The sequence below is a fragment of the Carcharodon carcharias genome, chromosome 7 (assembly GCF_017639515.1).
Source record: "Carcharodon carcharias isolate sCarCar2 chromosome 7, sCarCar2.pri, whole genome shotgun sequence".
Classification (NCBI taxonomy): Eukaryota; Metazoa; Chordata; class Chondrichthyes; order Lamniformes; family Lamnidae; genus Carcharodon; species Carcharodon carcharias.
In genome coordinates this window covers 165560643-165580519 of record NC_054473.1, presented here as the reverse complement: position 1 = coordinate 165580519, position 19877 = coordinate 165560643, and positions in this window count along the sequence as shown.

The window sequence follows — 19877 nt, the reverse complement described above, 5'->3', positions numbered from 1 at the left end:
CTTCTTCAGTGTTCTAGAAGCTGCACTCTTCCAGGCAAGTGGGGAGTATTCCATCGCACTCCTGTCTTGTGCCTTGTAGATAGCGGACAGGCTTTGGGGAGACAGGAGGCGAGTTACTTGCCACACGATTCCTAGCCTCTGCCCTGCTTTTGTGGCCACAGTATTTAAATGGCTAGTCCAGTTCAGTTTCTGGTCAATGGTAACCACCAGGATGTTGATAGTGGGGGATTCAGTGATGGTGATACCATTGAACATTAAGGAGCGATGGTTGGATTCTCTCTAGTTGGAGATGGTCAGTGCCTGACACTTGTGTGGCGCAAATGTTACTTGCCACTTGTCAGCCCAGGCCTGAATATTGTCCAGGTCTTGCTGCATTTGGACATGACCTGTTTCATATCTGAGGAGTCACAAATGGTACTGAACATTGTGCCGTCATCAGCAAACATCCCCATTTCTGACCTTATGATGGAAGGAAGGTCATTGATGAAGCAGCTGAAGATGGTTGGGCCTAGGACACTACCCTGAGCAACTCCTGCAGTGATGTCCTGGAGCTGAGATGACTGACCTCCAACAACCACAAGCAACTTCCTTTGTGCTAAGTATGTCTCCAACCAGCGGAGAGTTTTCCCAATTCCCATTGTCTCCAGTTTTGATAGGGCTCCTTGATGCTACACTTGGTCAAATGCTGCCTTGATGTCAAGGGCAGTCACTCTCACCTCACCTCAGGATTTCAGCTGTTTTGTCCATGTTTGGACCATGGCTGTAACAAGGTCAGGAGCTGAGTGGCCCTGGCGGAACCTGGGCATCATGAGCAGTTTATTGCTAAGCAAGTGCCACTTGATAGCATTGTTGATGACCCCTTCCATTACTTTACTGATGATGGAGAGTAGACTGATGGGGCCAGGTTGGATTTGTCCTGCTTTTTTTGTACAGGACATGCCTGGGCAATTTTCCATATAGCCGGGTAGATGCCAGTGTTGCAACTGTACTGGAACAGCTTGACTAGGGCCTGGCAAGTTCTGGAGCTTAAGTCTTTAGTACTATTGCCAGAATGTTGTCAGGGCCCATAGCCTTTGCAGTATCCAGTGCCTTCAGCTGTTTCTTGATATCACATGGAGCGAATCGAATTGGCTGAAGACTGTTGTCTGTGATGTTGGGGACCTCCAGAGGAGGCTGGGATGGATCATCCATTTGGCACTTCTGGCTGAAGATTGTTGCTAATGCTTCTACCTTATCTTTTGCACTGTTGTGCTGGGCTCCTCCATCATTGAGGATGGGGATATTTGTGGAGTCTCCTCCTCCAGTGAGTTGTTTAATTGTCCACCACCATTCATGACTGATTGTGGCAGGACTGCAGAGCTTAGATCTGATCCATTGGGTGTGGGATTGCTTAGCTCTGTCAATCACTTGCTGCTTATGCTGTTTGGCATGCACATGGTCCTGTGTTACAGCTTCAGCAGGCTGACGCCTCATTTTTAGGTATGCCTGGTGCTGCTCCTGGCATGCACTTCTGCATTCATTATTGAACCAAGATTGATCCCTGGCTTGATGGTAATGGTGGAATGGGGGATATGCCGGGCCATGAGGTTACAGGTTGTGTTCAAGTACATTTCTGCTGTTGCTGATGACCCACAGCACCTCATGGATACCCAGTCTTGAGCTGCTAGATCTGTTCGAAATCTATCCCATTTGGCATGGTGGTAGTGCCACATGACACAATGGAGGGTATCCTCAATGTGAAGACGGGACTTCGTCTCCAAAATGACTGTGGTCACTCCTACTGATACTGTCATGGACAGATGCATCCGCGGCAGGCAGGTTGGTGAGGATGAGGTCAAGTATCTTTTTCCCTCTTGTTGTTTCCCTCACCACTTGCTGCAGACCCAGTCTAGCAGCTATGTCATTTAGGACTTGGCCAGTCGTGGTTCTACTGAGCCACATTGAAGTCCCCCACCCAGCGTACATTCTGTGCCTTTGCCACCTTCAGTGTTTCCTTCAAGAGATGTTCAACATGGAGAAGCATTGATTCATCAGCTGAGATGGGTGGTACATGGTAACCAGCAGGAGGCTTCCTTGCACACGTTTGCCCTGATGCCATGAGACTTTATGGGGTCCAGAGTCGACTTTGAGGACGCCCAGGGCAACTGCTTCCTGACCGTACACCACTGTGCCACCACCTCTGCTGGGTCTGCCCTGCTGGTGGGACAGGACATACCTAGGGATGGTGATGGTGGTGTCTGGGACATTATCTGTAAGGTATGATTCCATGAGGATGACTGCATCAGGCTGTTGCTTGACTAGCCTGTGAGACAGCTCTCCCAATTTTGGCACTAGCCCCCAGATGTTAGTAATGAGGACTTTGCAGGGTCAATAGGGCTGCAATTGTTGTTGTTGTTTCCAGTGGTCTGTCCAGTTTCATTCCTTTTTTGTGACTTTGTAGCAATTTGTTACAACTGAGTGGTTTGCTAGGCCATTTCGGAGGGCATTTAAGAGTCAGCCACATTGCTGTGGGTCTGTAGTCACATGTAGGGCAGACCAGGTAAGGAAGAGAGATTTCCTTCCCCAAGGGACATTAGTGAACCAGATGGGTTTTTACAGCAATCGACAATGGTTTCATGGTCATCATTAGAGTCTTAATTCCAGATTTTTATTTAATTCAAATTCCACCATCTGCTGTGACAGGATTCGAACCTAGGTCCCCAGAGCATTACCCTGGATCTCTGGGTTACTAGTGTAGCGACAATACCACTATATCATCGCCTCCCCCTAAAATCCTAGAACTCCCTTCCTAACAGTACTGTGGGTGTACCTACACCACATGGACTGCAGCATTTCAAGAAGGCAGCTCACCACCACCTTCTCAAGGGCACCTAGGGATGGGCAATAAATGCTGACCCAGCCAGCGAAGCCCACACCCCAGGAATGAATTAAAAAAAACACAAGCCACAAGCTTGCTGATTTCAGTGTTTGAAGTCTTCCTAGCACATGAACTTCAGTAGGCAATTATTCCCCACTATGTTTTCACCTCTTGCACTGTGGCAAGATGCAAAGAGATCTTGAAACCCATGCACTGGCTGCTAAAGCCAGAAGGCAGGTTAAAAACAGAATTAACTGAATACCTGGAATAAGTGGGATGTTTGTAAGGAAAGGTTAGGCAGATTGGGCTTGTTTCCACTGGAATTTAGAAGAGTGAGAACGAGATGGCACAGATTTAAAGTAATTCACAAAAGAAGCAAAAGCTTTCTCACACAGCGAGTGGTTAAATTCTGGAATGCACTGCCTGAAAATGTGGTGGTGGCAGGTTCAACTGAAACATTCAAAGGGAATTAGATGTTATCAGAAAAGGAAGAACATGCAGTATTATGGGGAAAAGGCCGGAGAATGGCATTAAATGAATTGCTAATTTGGAGAGCCAGTGCAGACACAATGGGCCGAATAGCCTCCTTCTGTGCTGTAGCAATTCTGTGTCTCTGTGAAGTCAGGAAACAAACATGGAGTGCTTTGAGTTCAGATACCATATAGCATATGTTATGCTAAGCCGGTAGGGGATCACTTGGCTTTGATTTTTCTTTAGTTAAGTGGGTCATATTCATTTTGTGAGGAGAGCTCTTGGTCCTCCTAAGGGATTTTGTGGGTCAGCTCAATTTAAATTTTTTGGATAGGCCCTGATGGGTGTTGGTTTCCCAGGAACAAAAATATGGATACGTTCATAATGAATGCATCAACAGGCCCCCTTAAGATCTATTTTTTTTGGCAAATGGCAATCCTTCGAGATCCAGTGCAATAACAAAGATACTGGAGGATTAGAGGAGACACGAGAGGGAGGTACATTTACTACTTGTCAGTCACATGGTCCCCACCCTTACCCAACAGCAGATGTGTATACAAGGTACACTTGCTTTGACATGCCAGAAGAGATGTGCCTCAGCAGGCTATGATTCATGATAAAAAAATATGCAGTTTCTGGAGCCAGACCCTCAGACCACTGAAGGACTGATGATTGGGAGAAAAATGAAACATTGGCTTTGTTAACCTTATATCAGGTTCTTTATTTCCAATCATGCCATACACGCAGTTATGAAGGTTATTTCCAGCTGTTTTTATAAACGGCAGGAATATACATATATATTTACAGCCTGGGATGCAGAAGGTACTGCTTTGAAGAACATCCTGCCACTTTCTAATTGGAAATTGGTCTTGAAATTGGCTGTCTCTATTGAAACCGTTTTATGTTACATTATAAAGGAATTGTGATTTCATCCTTACACTTTACTATTCTGAAATCTACCAATTTAGGGCCATAGGTTCCCTTAAGGGTCAGGAATTGGTTGGGAGGTGGGCGACAGAAAGTAATGATAATGGGTATACACTCATAATGGCAGGATATGACTAATGGTGTCCCCCAGGGATCTCTACTGGGTCTCAGCTTTTCTCTATATTTATAAATGACTTAGATGGAGGAATAAGGAGTCATACATCCATGTTTGCTGACTATACCAAGTTAGATGAGACATTAATAGGGGCAGAAAAGATTCAAAGGGACTTTGAAGTGTCCTTGCTCTTCAGTTACTGAAAGCTAATATGCAGAAACAGCAAGCAATTAAGAAGGCAAACAGCATGTTGGTTATTACAAGAGGATTTGAGTACAGGAGTATTAGCGCAGCCCTGCCGTTGAATTTAGCTAACAGGCATTTGGGATGGGGTTGGGGTAGGGTGGATGAGGGAAGTGGCCTCGCATTCGGGAGACATGTAGAAAGTGACCATTCCTCTGCAACTGAGACAGTTCAGGCGCAACCACATTGATATAATTGGAAACAAAAACAGAATTACCTGGAAAAACTCAGCAGGTCTGGCAGCATCGGCGGAGAAGAAAAGAGTTGACGTTTCGAGTCCTCATGACCCTTCGGTCATGAGGACTCGAAACGTCAACTCTTTTCTTCTCCGCCGATGCTGCCAGACCTGCTGAGTTTTTCCAGGTAATTCTGTTTTTGTTTTGGATTTCCAGCATCTGCAGTTTTTTTGTTTTTATATTGATATAATTGGGGTCGGGCTCCTAGCTTATCTGCCCATTCAAACAATGCAGAGGCATCAAACTGCCATTAAAGTGCTCTTGAGCTTCACCGCCCCTCCCACCCCCCCGCCACGCTGCCCCCTCCACCCCTCCAAACCCATCCCTCCCCCAAACCCACCCCCAACCCCCCACCCTTCCAAACCCACCCCCCCACCCCTGGCACAGACTGCAAATTTATGAGTACTTTAGTACACCCATGCTAATCTTGTGTCCCTCTCTTTCATCCTGCAGGAGGAGTACATCAGGATCATGGAGCCTGGTGAGCTAGCTGTATGCCTGATGGCCTAAGAGCGTGAAGAAGACAGAGGAGAGAGCAACTGAGGGTCCTGGCTGCGCAGAGGCAGGAGCAGCAACTTCAGCAAGAAGGGGTGACCTGGGGCTTCCACATACGCCGCCCAAGAGCCACAGCGAGCCATCGCAGGCTGGCACCTAGTCACACCCAGGCTATATAGATGCTCCCTTGCATTCCTGCACATGACTGAGAACCAGTGTCACCTAAGACTGCGAGTGTCTACGGAACTGTTGTCACTCACATCTGCCATTTACTGCAGGATTTGGCACCAAGGGGACATGGAGGGCACCCACTGCCAGCGGCTGTAAAAGTGACCACGATGCTCAATTTCTATGCCAATGGCTCCTTTCAGGGCTTCACAAGTGACCTCTGTGAGATCTCTCGAGCCTCTACCCACAAATGCATCCATGAGGTCACGGATGCCATCTTTGTGAGGGCACACAACACAGTGCATTTTGCACGGGACCAGGAGAGCCAGAATGCACGAGCGATTGGATTCACCCAGATCTCAGGTTTCCCACTGGTGCAGGCTGCAATTGACTGCATTCCTGGCGCTCAGATCTCTGTCGTAACACACGGTGAACTACATCAACTGCAAGGAATTCCATTCGCTCAATGTGCAGCTGGTGTGAGACCACCAGAAACGCATTCTGCAGGTCTGCGCACAGTTTCCAGGCAGTGTGCACGATGCCTATATCCTTAGTCGGTCGCAGATCCCTGCAGTCTTCCAGAGTCCACAGAAGCTGCAGGGTTGGCTCCTCAGGGACAAGGGTTACCCGCAGGGGCTGTGGCTGATGACACCCGTACGGCGGCTTCAGACTGCAGCAGAGTGATGCTGTAATGAGGCTCCTACTGCAGACCATGGTGGAGCAGACCATCGGAATGCTGAAGATGCAGTTCTGATGCCTGGACCGGTCTGTTGGAGCTCTGCAATACAGCCCGCAGAGGGTGTCCCACATCGTCATCATCTGCTGTGCCCTTTACAACCTGGTGCCCCAAAGGGGGAGACGAGCTGGCTGAGGAGGAGATGGAGGAACTGCACATCTCCTACGCTGAGGAGGAGGCCAACGGGGATGAGGCTGAGGGGGTCCTCGGAGGCGATGATGACGGAAATGAGGCCCTTGCACTGGCTAGGTGAGGCAGGCACACTCAGGAGGCCCTCATAGCTGCTAGATTGGTGGAGGGTGATGATGACATGCAGTGAGGTGACACCATAGACCCTCACATCGTATTTGTGAACGTTTGACTCCAGTCTGGCATATGGCAGTGCGAATACCCTCTGTGAGGATGCTCCTGTCATGGAGATGCAGTGGAGGCCCTAATAGTCACTCGATTGCAGGAGGAGGATGACAACATGCAGTGAGGACACTCCATAGATCTTCACACAGCCTGAGAGAATGTCTGACTCCTGTTTGGCCGAAGCCAGCTCACTTGAGCTCCGTGATCAGAGCCGTATAATAGAGATGCAGCCATGAAACTTTTGAAGAATCTGATGCTTTGTCCGCCTTCAGCACCTGAGCCCTTCAGGAGCTGGAGCACAGCATCAGTGGCCACAGATGCTGAAGAGATGGAGGACAGCCACTCCTTAAAGGTGCTGAGAGTGCACAGAGAGAATGAGGGAACTCTGTGGTGCTAGCCCACTACATTCTGGCAGCAATGACCAGCACCGCCGAGGTGCAGGCATCAGTAATGTTTCCAGGGAGTGTGAGGCCAGACCATCACTTTGGTCTGAAGGCTGCACGGAGGAAAAGGAAGAGGCCCTGGACTGGACACCTGCCTTTATCTTGTGCAGAAAGGTTTCACATCTGAGTGACAAGAACACTGCTCATCAGAACAAGGGGCCATAGGCAGGGAGACATTCTTGGGAGTTTACTGACAATAGTGAACAGTATGTACAAGTGATTAACACCCTTGCCCAGGCAACTAATTCTCCGTCCCTCTGTGTCCTTTAGCAAGGCATGGAGGGGTTTCCTGGATGGGCTGCTGCTGCTGCACACCCTTCACTTCCTTGCCTTCGCCCGCTGCCTGGACATGCCCTGGTGTGCCTTGTTGCCATCCGGTGGCGGAGGTCCCCAGTGGGGGCCCCTCTATGGGGGCGCCTGCCCACTTTCCATTGGGGACCTGGGGCAGAAGGTGTTGCATGCAGCAGTCCCATACAACTGTAGGTTGTGTCGGTTCATGGACACCCAAGATACCTGCGTCTTTTGCGGCCTTGTGGAGTCCGTGGACTATGTTGATATCGGGTGTTGTGGGCTGCACTCCCTTTTCAGTTTCCTGAAAAACCTTTTACTGATGTTTTGTTTGCACTTTAGCCCCACACTCCTGATCTATGGGCATCCGGTGTGGAGGGGGGTGGGGAGGGAGGAGGATCTCCTTGTGAACCTGCTCCTGGCCAAGTTGGTCATTAACAGGTCCATTAACAGTGGGTGATTGAGGAGGTCGTCTGACCCGACTGTCTGCCCCTCTTCTGTGGCTATGTTCGCGGCCAGGTGTCCCTGAAGAGGGAACATGCGGTGCCTGCTGCCACTGTCGAGGCCTTCTGTGCTCGGAGGGCACCGCGGGATTTGAGGTGTTTTATCAACCCTCTTAATCACACTTTGGTTTAATGTTTGTAAGTTTCCTTTAAATTTTGTCTTTGTTTTTGCAGTTTCCCTTTAAGGGGCTGTGTTTATTTTGTCCCTGACTTTGTTAATTTAGTTTACTTGGTTGACTCAAAAGAATTAATTCTCCTTAACTACCCTAAGCCTGCCGCTACGTCTTGGTGCTCCCCAGACATCCACAGTGGAGGTGGAAGCAACCTGCTGACTGTGACGCCCTGTCTGTGATGACTTTGGCTGGCGTCCTCTGCAAGTCCCAGACTTGGAGGGCCCTGGCCTGCTTTCAGGGTCCTGCTGTGAGGCAGTGGCACCCTCCTCAGCCTATGGAGCTGGTGCTGCTGAGGTCACAGGAAGAAGGGAAACGGGTGGACCAGACACTCCTGGAGTCACCTGGATGGATGGAACTGGAATGTGCACCTGCAGATCCTCCACCCAATGGGTGCCCAGGGGCTCCGGACTGATTCCTTGAGGAACAGGGGTAGCTGGGGTGAGATAGTGTTGCCTTGCACCCCTCTCGCATACACAATGTTGGAGGCCAACTATAGCATCAGTGATGGAGTTGAGCCTGCGCAGCAGTGCAGGAGCTAAGTCCTTGCCCAAGGTCTCCATGGTGGTCGCCATCCTATCAGTGTTGACCTTGGTGCATTGGCTTGCCGGTGCTATCACCTCAGACTGAAGGTAGATGGACTCCTCCATCGAACCTTGCAATCTGAGGAGTGCAGCGGACATCCCTTCCTGATGTTCCCGAGCTTGCTTTTGCAGCTCCAGCAACTGTGACATGACCGAGTTCAGATGCTCATCATCTGACTTAGGCTCAGCAAATTTCTGGCCTCAAGCAGTCCTCGAGTGCCGGAGACCTGGGAAGTCCCTACCACCGCGTGCTGAGGATCAGAAAGTGGGATGTGCTCACCAGATTGTGATCCCGGGGCTACTCTAAAGCTAGGTCCCACCGAGGTGTGTGTCTCTGCTCTGGTGGAGGGTTTGGGTGAGTGCTGTGACGGAACCTCAGTGAGCGTGCCTTCAGATTCCCCTTCAGAGGTTTCTTCGGGGCTTGATTGGAGGCCCTGGGTCATGGACTCTGTTGGCTGTTTGGTAGATGTGTCTGAGAAAGCAAGGGGAGATAATTAGTGCATGGCAGTGGCCTGTGAAAGAGGACACATCACTCACGGCATGGTTGTCTGATGGATGTTGCACTGCTGGATCCTCAATTGGTAGAGCTCACCATCAGCACAGGAATGGTCCAGATCCTTGCCGGCCAACTGGATGGCTCTGTTTTCGAAGTCGGTGAGGAACTTGATTTCGGGCATTCCGCCACCGGTCTGTGACTTCTCTCTTGTTGTCTGCCAGCTTGCCCTGCATGGATAGAGATGAAGAAAGTATAAGCCGGATGCCTGCCGGGCCAGGTGATAAATGTGGCTAGCTTGTGTGGGTGGTGATTGGTCCCATGGACGGGATGAGGACAATGATGGTGAGTGTGAGAGAGTGAATGGTGATGTCCCTTGAACTGGCAGTGACTGAGGGCCCTGTGGGTGTGTGATGGATTTGTGAATGTGTGAGGTGAGTGTGATGAGATGAGTGACTTACCCAGGCAGAAAGGAAGAAGTCATTCATCCTCTTGTGGCACTGGGTGGCTGTCTTCTTCTGAAGGGCGTTGGCACTGACCACCACTGCCACCACCTCCCAAGCTGGATTGGTCCTGTTGCTGCCCATCCTGTGGCCAGAGCGGGTCCACAGGACATTCCGGCTGGCCTCTACGGCATCCAGCAGTCACGCGAGGGTCCCGTCATTAAACCCGGGGGCGTGGGGGGGAGAGGGCAGGGGGTTCAGGGTTCAGTCTTCTTGCCTTTGAGGGCCATGTCTTCCCGGAAGCAGTGGTGAGCTGAAAGAAATGAGCACTGTGCTCAGGTTGGCCTTTAAACATGGCGACCCGGCGTGAAGCAACAGCGGGCAGGTGAATGAGGAGCCCGTCCTCCATGGAAACGGCGTGTTTCCCGGGAGAGCATAAGTAATGAGGCAGGCTTGGGACGATACAGCATGAAAACCCGCCGTCGCCGGGCAGCACGCCATTTTACCCGCCCACTGCTGCCCTAAGTATGTTCAAGACTCAGATCGCTAGATTTCTACATATTAAAAACATCACGGGATACGGGGATAGTGCGGGAAAATGGTGTTGAATTAGATGATCAGCCATCATCTCACAAATAGTGGAGCAGGCTTGAAGGGCTAAACGGCCTAGTCCTGCTCTTATTTCTTATATTCGATGAAGAGTGCAGGAGGGCATGTCAGGAGCAGCACCAGGCATAATGAAAAATGAGGTGTCAACCTGGTGAAGCTACAACACAGGGCTACTTGCATGCCAAATGCCAAAGCACCAAGCAATAGACAGAGCTAAGCGATTCCACAACCAATGGATCAGATTCTAAGCTCTGCAGTCTTGCCACATCCAGTCGTGAATGGTGATGCACAATTAAACAGCTCACCGGAGGAGGAAGCTCCACAAATATCCCCATCCTCAATGATGGGGGAGCCCAGCACATCAGTGCAAAAGATAAGGCTGAAGCATTTGTAACAAGCTTCAGCCAGAGTGCTGAGTGGATAGTCCATCTTGGCCTCCTCCAGCGGTCCCCAGCATCACAGATGCCAGTCTTTCGCCAATTCGATTCACTTCACGTGATATCAAGAAATGGCTGAAGACACTGGAAACTGCAAAGGCTATGGGCCCTGACAATATCCCAGCATAATTACTGAAGACTTGTGCTCCAAAACTTGCCGTGCCCCAACCAAACTGTTCCAGTACAGCTACAACACTGGCATCTACGCGGCTATGTGGGAAAATTGCTCAGGTATGTCCTGTACACAAAAAGCAGGACAAATCCAACCTGGCCAATTGCCACCCCATCAGTCTACTCTCCAGTCATCAGTAAAGTGATGGAAGGGGTCATCAACAGTGCTATCATGGCACTTCCTTAGCAATAACCTACTCACTGCCACTCAGTTTGGGTTCCAACAGGGCCACTCAACTCCTGACCTCATTACAGCCTTGCTCCAAACTTGGGCAAAAGAGCTGAACTCCAGAGGGAGGTGAAAGTGACTGCCCTTGACATCAAGGCAGCATTTGACCAAGTGCGGCATCAGGGAGCACGAGCAAAACCGGAGTCAATAGGAATCGGGGGAAAAGTCTCCACTGGTTGGAGTCATACCTAGCACAAAGGAAGATGGTTGTGGTTGTTGGACATCACTGCAGGAGTTCCTCAGGGTAGTGTCCTAGGCCTATCTTAGATGCTTCATCAATGGCCTTCCTTCCATCATAAAGCCAGACGTTCACTGATGAATGCACAATGTTCAGTACCATTTGTGACTCTTCGAATGCTGAAACAGTCCAAGTCCAAATGCAGCAAGACCTGGACAATATCCAGGCTTGGGCTGATAAGTGGCAAGTAACATTCATGCCACACAAATGTCAGGCAATGACCATCTCCAACAAGAGAGAATTCAACCATCACCCCTTGATGTTCAATGGCATTACTACCATTGAGTCCCCCATGATCAACATCCTGGGGGGTTACCATTGACCAGAAATTGAACTGGGCTAGCCATATAAATACTGTGGCTACAAGAGCAGGTCAGAGGCTAGGAATGTTGCAATGACTAACTCACCTTCTGACTCCCCAAAGCCCGTCTGCCATCCACAAGGTACAAGTCAGGAGCTGTGATGGAATACTCTCCACTTGCCTGGATGAATGCAGCTCCAACAATGCTCAAGAAGCTTGACACCACCCAGGACAAAGCAGCCCGCTTGATTGGCACTCCTTCCACAAACATTCACTGCCTCCACATACAGTGTCACAGTGTGTACCATTTACAAGATGCACTGTAGGAATTCACCAATGCTTCTTAGTCAGCCCATTCCAAACCCTCGACCACTACTATCTAGAAGGACAAGGGCAGCAGACACATGGGAACGTCACCACCTGGAAGTTCCCCTCCAAGACATTCACTGCCCTGACTTGGAAATATTTCACCGTTCCTTCACTGTCACTGGGTCAAAATCCTGGAACTGCCTCTCTTTTAGCACTGGGGGTGCACCTACACCATATGGACTGCAGCGGTTCGAGAAGGCAGCTCACCAACCCCTTCTCAAGAGCATCTAGGGATGGGCAATAAATGCTGGCCTAGCCAGTAATGCACACATCCCATGAATGAGTGAAAAATAAAAGTTCAAAGGGCGTTGATAGACTGAGTGAATGAGAAAAACTGTGGCAGATGGAGTTCAGGGTGTAGAATAAAGGAAAATGACCTGCATTTATCGAGCATTTTTCACGACCACCAGATGTCTCAAAGCACTTTACAACCAATGAAGTACTTTTAAGTGTAATCACTGTTGTAATATCGGAAACACAGCAGCTAATTTGCAAATGGCACGCTCCCACAAATAGCAATGTGGTAATGGTCAGAAAATCTGTTTTTGTGATGCTGATTGAGGGATAAATGTTGGCCAGGACACCAGGAATAACTCCCCTGCTCTTCTTTGAAATAGTGGCGTGGAATATATTACAGCCATCCGAGCAGGCAGATGGGCTTGGTTTAATGTTTCATCTGAAAGACAGCAGCTCCGACATTGAAGCACTCCCTTAGGACTGCACTGGAGTGTTAGTCTTTATTTTTTGCCTTAAGTCCTGAAATTGGACTTGAACCTGGAAGCATGTGAGAAATTTATGGGTCCAAGTACAAAAATCACTAAAAGTTAGCAGACAGGTACAGAAAAGTAATGGAAAGGGCTAATGGATATTGGCCTTTATCTCAATGGGGCTGGAATACAAAAGGATAGCAGTACGTTGGAGTTCTACAAGACTCTGACTTGACCCATTAGATTACTGTGGTCAGTTCCAGATACCACAGATCAGGAAGGATGTATTGGCCTTGGAAGGGTTGCAGTTCTAATTCGCCATTGTGATATTGGAACTAAACGCATTCTATTATGAGGATTGAGTTTATAGACTAGGTTTATAATCCCTGGAGTATAGAAGAGTAAGGGAGGGATGCAACTGAAACATTTCAGGTGACTGAAGGAGCTGATAGGGTAGACAGAAAAAAAACATTATTGGGAGCAAAATTTTGGAGCAAAATTTCAAATAATTTTTTTTCAAATTAGAGCTAGGGTGTTAATGGATGATGTAGCCCTTCTTCATAAAAAGGGTAATGGAAATTTGGAACTCTCATCCCCGAAAAGCTGTTGAAGCTAAGTCAAATGAAAATTTCAAAAATGAGATTGATAGCTTTATGTTCAGCATTGATTTTAAGGGTTATTGAACCAAGGCAGATGGATGGAGTTAAGATATAATTTACATACAACCACAACAGATATATGTTTGAAAAGGTGTGCAATAACTTCTTGCAAAGGTTTATTGTTACGCATGAGCCAGTGTCAATTGAGGTTGTACAATATTACAGAAGCTCCTTCCAGAGAAGGAAAACTTCTTAAAAACCACAAGTGATAGAGAAGCAGATGGTTTTATGGCTTGGACAACATACCAATGGCCATGATTTGTTTGTGCTTCTACCACAAAAAAATTGACAAGTAAAAGAAGCAAAACATCTCACTAGTGACAGTGGTTTTGAAGAATCACTTTGGGGTAAAATGTTAAATAAGGAGACACAAGAATATATCACAACTAAACCAGAATCATTCAAATTATAATTTTGTTGTACAAAATAAGCCAGCTTTTAGATTCTGGCTCATTCTAAGTAGGCACATACAATATTAATAATGCTAGTGCTTTCTTATAATTAATGCTTTTGCTAACTTCTGTTTCAAAGGCTAACCTTAAGTAACAGATTCAAAACGCAAAAAAGAAAACTGGTTAAGCGGACTGGTCAAATTGCAATTCATGTTACCAAATTTAAACCATGGCATTATAAAAGAGATCATATAAAGCATGGGTCAAGTTTCTGCTACACAGATGTTATATAAATATAAGTTATACATGGGCTTACCATCATATTTAGACAATTGGTCAGATTGAGTCTTATGTCATTCAAATTAAATATTTTTAAGTTTTGAAGATGATTAGGGTTCAAAGTTGCCTGTATTTATACATAACCATAAATAATCTAGCTAAATTAGTCTGTCTCAAGTTAAGGTACACATTGACAATAAAGGACTGAAGTGTCTATGGTAAACTGTGTTACGTGAATGTTTTTTGATTACTCAGTCTTCTGTACATGATGCAGCGTGGCATGTTTACTCCAATGTTGATGGCATTTTGACAATCCAGCCGAATGCACTGTCTGCCTGCCTGTCACTTGCCATGTTTGCAATTATCACGAGCACTACATGCTTTCATAGCCATCAGATCTGGTCAGCATCTTGCACTAATAAAGTGGGCTTTTTTTTTTAGGTTTCAGGCTAGGACCCTCAGGTGAATCAAACCATTAAGATAGTCTCAATTGTACTTTGTTACTCTCTAAGTACTTATTTCTTATTGCAATTTACAGCACAAAGATACTTGAAATATGAACTATAAACGCAAAAATAGTATTTCAGATTCTTGTATGCACGAGAAAATGTCTAAAATTGTTCTGCATTAAGACAACCCCCACCCCAAGCCAGGCCAGGCCAATCTCACTTTGGAAGCAGAGAAGGCAAGTGTTTTTTCAGCGTAAATTAACTGTGAATAATCACTAGCTACAAGATGGACAGTATTTATTATTGAGCAAAATAGCATGACAACTGTAATGTTTCCAACCATTTTGGAAATGCGCTTAGTTTGACAGTAGACAAATAAATGTTTAAAGCTGCACAAGGATATGTTTGGCAAAAGATTCATCAAAGCCATGGCATAACTAACTGCTTTCAAATCCATAGTTCAAACATAAAACACATTCAGATTCACTTTAACTAGAAAACAGTTTGCTACAAAAGCTTATTGAGCTATCAGGATTTCACAACAAAGGACTTGGAAGCTTCTTTTCAGCACTATTTCTTTCTTCCAATTCTACATTCAATTTCAATTCACTGGCAAGTATGACCCTTGCTTGTGAGAGACGTCTTGAAATGCGTACAATAAACCGCTATGTATACTGATTCGAATGTGTAAGGATTCCATCTTGCAACCGATGTTTGGTTGATATAGCACAAAAAACACAAGGTGTGAATTTATGCAGATCAGCTGTGGAAATCTGTCCTCGTAGTATCAGGTTTGTACTTGAATACGTTTGGTGGCTTTTTGGGACAGCTGGCTGCCGAGGTACAGGAAGTGCTCAACATATTCCAGAGTCTCTCTTTTCATCTATATGGGAGGCAGAACATTTTGCTGACCAGGTGTGGGTTTATATATGAGTTTTGTTTTGGCAACAGTCAAGTACAGGCAAAGTCTCTTGTGTGCAGATTTGAAAAGATCGAGCGTGGCTTGCAAATCTGGTTCAGAGTGGGCAACGACACTGCAGTCACCAGAGTTCCAACACCGGATCAGATGTGCCAATTTAGCCTGCTACAAACTACAGTGGCAAGTGTTTGACAACAAACACCTCTGCAAGACAACAAATGTACTAGTGTATAGAGCAGTTGTTGTCACCATGCTCCTGTGCTGCAGCAAGATCGGGACTGTGTATCAGCAACACATAAGAGTGCTAGAGAAATTCCATCAGCAATGCCTCCAATGCATCCTCTGGATTCAATGGGAAGACCGTTGTACAAACTCTATTGTTCTTCTTGATGTGAAGTCCACAAGCATCCAAACAAAACTCCTGCAACATTGGGCGGAATTTTACAGCCTGTCGCTGCGGGGGTGGGTCTGTAAAATGCGATGAGCCATTCAGAAGTCCATTGACTTCGGCAAGACCAGAAAATCTCTCCGGCAGGAGCGGCTGTAAAATTCCACCCAATGTTGCAACTTTGATGAACTGGCCACTGTGCCTGAATGGCCAAAAACTGTCCCCCACCCCCACCACATCCTGTTCTTTCAACTCTCAAATGACGAGTGTTCCAGGTGAGGACAAAGAAAACGCTTCAAAGACATTTTGAAGCTCTCCTTAAAGTACAGTGGCATTGACATTAATAACTTGGTGGAGCTTGTTACCAATTATTCAGATGGCGACCACTTGTTCACCAAGCTACATCATACTTTGGCTCCCAATACCTTAATGAAGAGACGGAGAAGGGAACGAAAGGAAGCAAATCATGTACTCTGGATCCCACTACCTCATGGGATGTCCTGCCCCATGTATCCAAAGATCTGCAGGTCAAGAATCAGCCTGTTCAGTCACATGAAGACCTGTGCGACCCCGAGTAGACATTGTCCTTAAATCAAGGAACAGATGATGACAAGTATCTTTGGAATCTAGTGCCTTACCAAGATTACCTCTCATCATCCAAAAGGTGAAATAAAGGTTTGACAATGTACTCAGTTCAGAAGAAAATACTTTTTAAGACTGATCAGGGTCAGAATGGGGAGTGAGTTATATATAAAGACTGCTGGAATCTGATCCTACATTTTTGATTCCAAAATTCCAATATGTGGAATATGGAAAGGTGTGGTATAAATCCTACCACCACTCAAATTCTTGAATTAAACATGGGGGAGGGGAAGAAATATCTGCATGTGTATATATGGATCATAAATTTACAATCCATGGCAAAAACATATCTAACCTTCAAGTCAACCTATAATTCTTCTGGGGGATGGTGAGCAGCCAGAGGTTGTGGTCCGCATTGGTACCAATGACTTAGGTCACTAAAATGGTTCAAAATTGATAAAGAGGAAATGTTGAATAGACTGTCGGTACTTAAAGTTGACAAGGCACCGAGATTGGATGAGATGCATCCAAAGATATTGAAAGAAGTGGGAGTAGAAATTGCAGGGGGATCTGGCCATAGTTTTTCAGTCTTCCCTAAACTCAGAGGACTGGAGAATTGCAAACATTATGCCCTTGTTCAAAAATAGGTTGTAAGGAAAAGCCTACCAATTATATGCCAATCAGTTTAACTTCAGTGGTCGGCAAGATCCGAGAAACAATTATTCCAGATCGAATTAGTAGTCACATGGGAAAATATGGGTTGATAAAAGCCAGCATGGATTTCTAAAGGGGAAAACGTGTTTAATTAACTTGCTCGAGTTTTTTGAAGAAGTAACAGAAAAGGTCAATGAGTATAAGGCTGTTGATGTGGTGTACATGGACTTTCAAAAGGCCTTTGATACAGTGCCACACAACAGACTTGTGAGAAAAGTTATTCCTCATGGAATAAAAGGGACAGTAGCAATGTGGATACAAAATTGGCTGAAAAATAGGAAGCAGAGAGTAATGGTCAATGGGTATTTTTCAGGCTGGAGGAAGGCTTGTAGTGGAGTTCCCCATGGGTCGGTATTGGGACTCTTGCTTTTCCTGATAAATTAATGATCTACATCTTGATGTGCAGGGGACAATTTCAAAGTTTGCGGATAATATGAGGCTTGGGGTGTTGTAAATTGTGAGGACAACAGTGTAGAACTTCAAAAGGACATAGACAAGTTGTTGGAGTGGGCAGAAAGGTGGCAGATGAAGTTCATTGCAGAGATGTGTGAGGTGATGCATTTTGGTAGGAAGAACATGGACAGGCAATATAAAATAACGGATGAAATTTTGAAGGGGCTGCAGGAGCAGAAAGACCTAGGCGTATATGTGCATAGATCATTGAAGGTGGCAGGACAGGTGGAGAGAGCAGGTAATATAGCATATAGTATCCTGGGCTTTATTAACAGGGGCATAGAGTACAAGAGTAAGGAGGTTATGCTGAATTTATATAAGACACTTGTTAGGCCTCAGCTAGAGTATTATGTACAGTTCTGGGCGCCACATTATAGGAAGGATTTGAACACATTAGAGAGAGTGCAGAAAAGGTTTACAAGAATGGTTCCTAGGATGAGAAACTTCAGTTACAAAGATAGTTTGGAGAGATTGAAACAGTTCTCTTTGGAAAGAAGGCGGCTAACAGAGATTTGATAGAGGTATTCAAAATCATGAGGGGGCTGGTCAGAGTAGATAGGGAGAAGCTGTTCCCGCTCGTAAACGGATCAAGAACAAGAAGGCATAGGTTTGAAGTGATTTGCTGAAGAAGCAAATGCGCCGTGAGAAAAAACATTTTCACACAATGAATGGTCCGGGTCTGGGATGCACTACCTGGAAGTGTGGTGGTGGCATTCAAGAGGGCAATAGATGATTATTTGGATGGAAACAATGTGCATATGCAGGGGTACAGGGAAAAGACAGGGCAACGGCACTAGGTCATAATGCTCATTTGGAGAGCCGGTGCAAACACGATGGGCCGAATGGCCTCCTTCTGTGCCATTAAAATTCTGAGATTCTGTGATAATCTGTTGCTCTTTTTGCAGCTAGTATTTGGAAGATTGAGATAAAATAGGCTGCTTTCTTCAGAACTTGTTTTGTAACCTGCCATGTTTGTGTATTGGGAAGTAAACATAGGCTGAGCAAATAAGAGCAGCAGTGCAAGTGAATCAAATTCTACACTACCAAACCACAAAGACCAGAAAAAAGTTAAGATAGGATGAGGGGCAAAAACCAACAATGCTGCCTTCTACAAATGATGTCCTCAGAGTAAACGTGATAGAATTGCCATGCACTCCAAATACGTTAACTTATGAACCAGTGATGATTAGCTCATGAAGAAGGTTAAATTGGGATAGAATTTCCTATGAAAGCTATAGGACAAATTCAGCATGGTTACCATCCTGAAGGTGAGTTGTGCAAGAAGCAAGCATAATTCAGAGAAAACGATATAAAATAATAGCTGTACATTCTTGTCAAGCAAAACTGTACTTCAGAAACATAGCTTTGCTGAATTTGCCCTTAATTTAGCATCAAAACCTACAGACAAAAGTCATATTAGAATTATTTCTGGGGTTATAATAGCATTATGTTCAGAGTGACTTTTAGTAATTAAATTATCACACAAGCAACATTTTGATATCATTGTGGCTTTGCGAGTTGCTTAAGAAAAGAAACAATATTTTCTGAAAAATAAATGCTGAAGAAATTCATGAGTTAAAGTATTAAAAGCTAAATAGGCTCTTGACTAAACGTGACATGCGAAATAAGACAAAAATATGATTCAAATTAGCTAACTAAATACTGAATTGAAAATAGAATTAACTTCTTAAAATTAAATTGTAATCAACAATAATGAGGGTGCAATTCAACTCGGGCAGTGGTGCAGAGGGATAACAGGGAATCAGCGGCCCTGACATTGAAAAAGTAAGTCAGGCAGAGTGTAGAGCAGGTTATCACCTTGTTTTTATTACTGCTCAAGGCAAGTCACAGCCACAGAGAGGCTAGTTCAGGATATTTCTAAACTAAAACAATGATAAATTATGTGAGAAAAGTGCTGCAATTGCTTAGAGAAAAAGTAGCACAGACCCAGTATACATCTTCACCCATTTAGTGCATTGTATCACGTCACAACTTCCAATTTCCTTCCCTGTAGGAAAATGCCTGGAAATGGTAATCAGAGACCAAGCAACATAAAGCAAGTCACAGATTAACTATATGGGAATTCACACTGCAGCTAATACACCAAAATAATCACACACTGGAACTCTAGTCCAGACAGCGGTCTGAAGTGACATTTTGGTCAGCTGACTGAATAACACTCCCTACTCCTGCCATTTAGGTTGGATTCCACTGGCAACCTAGTAATGTTGGATACACATGTGAACGAAACTTGTTCAGGGTTTTCCAAGATAATTGAATTCCACAAAGAACATCTTCGAGTGTTGTGCCATTTCAAAATCATGGCAATAATTTAAAGGGATACCTATAATCTAGTCTTAATTAAAGTATTACTGGTTAGAATTACACGATAAAATTTTATTTCTCAAAATTAGTCTTGATGTACAACTTTGTCATTATGAAATAAAGCTTAAAA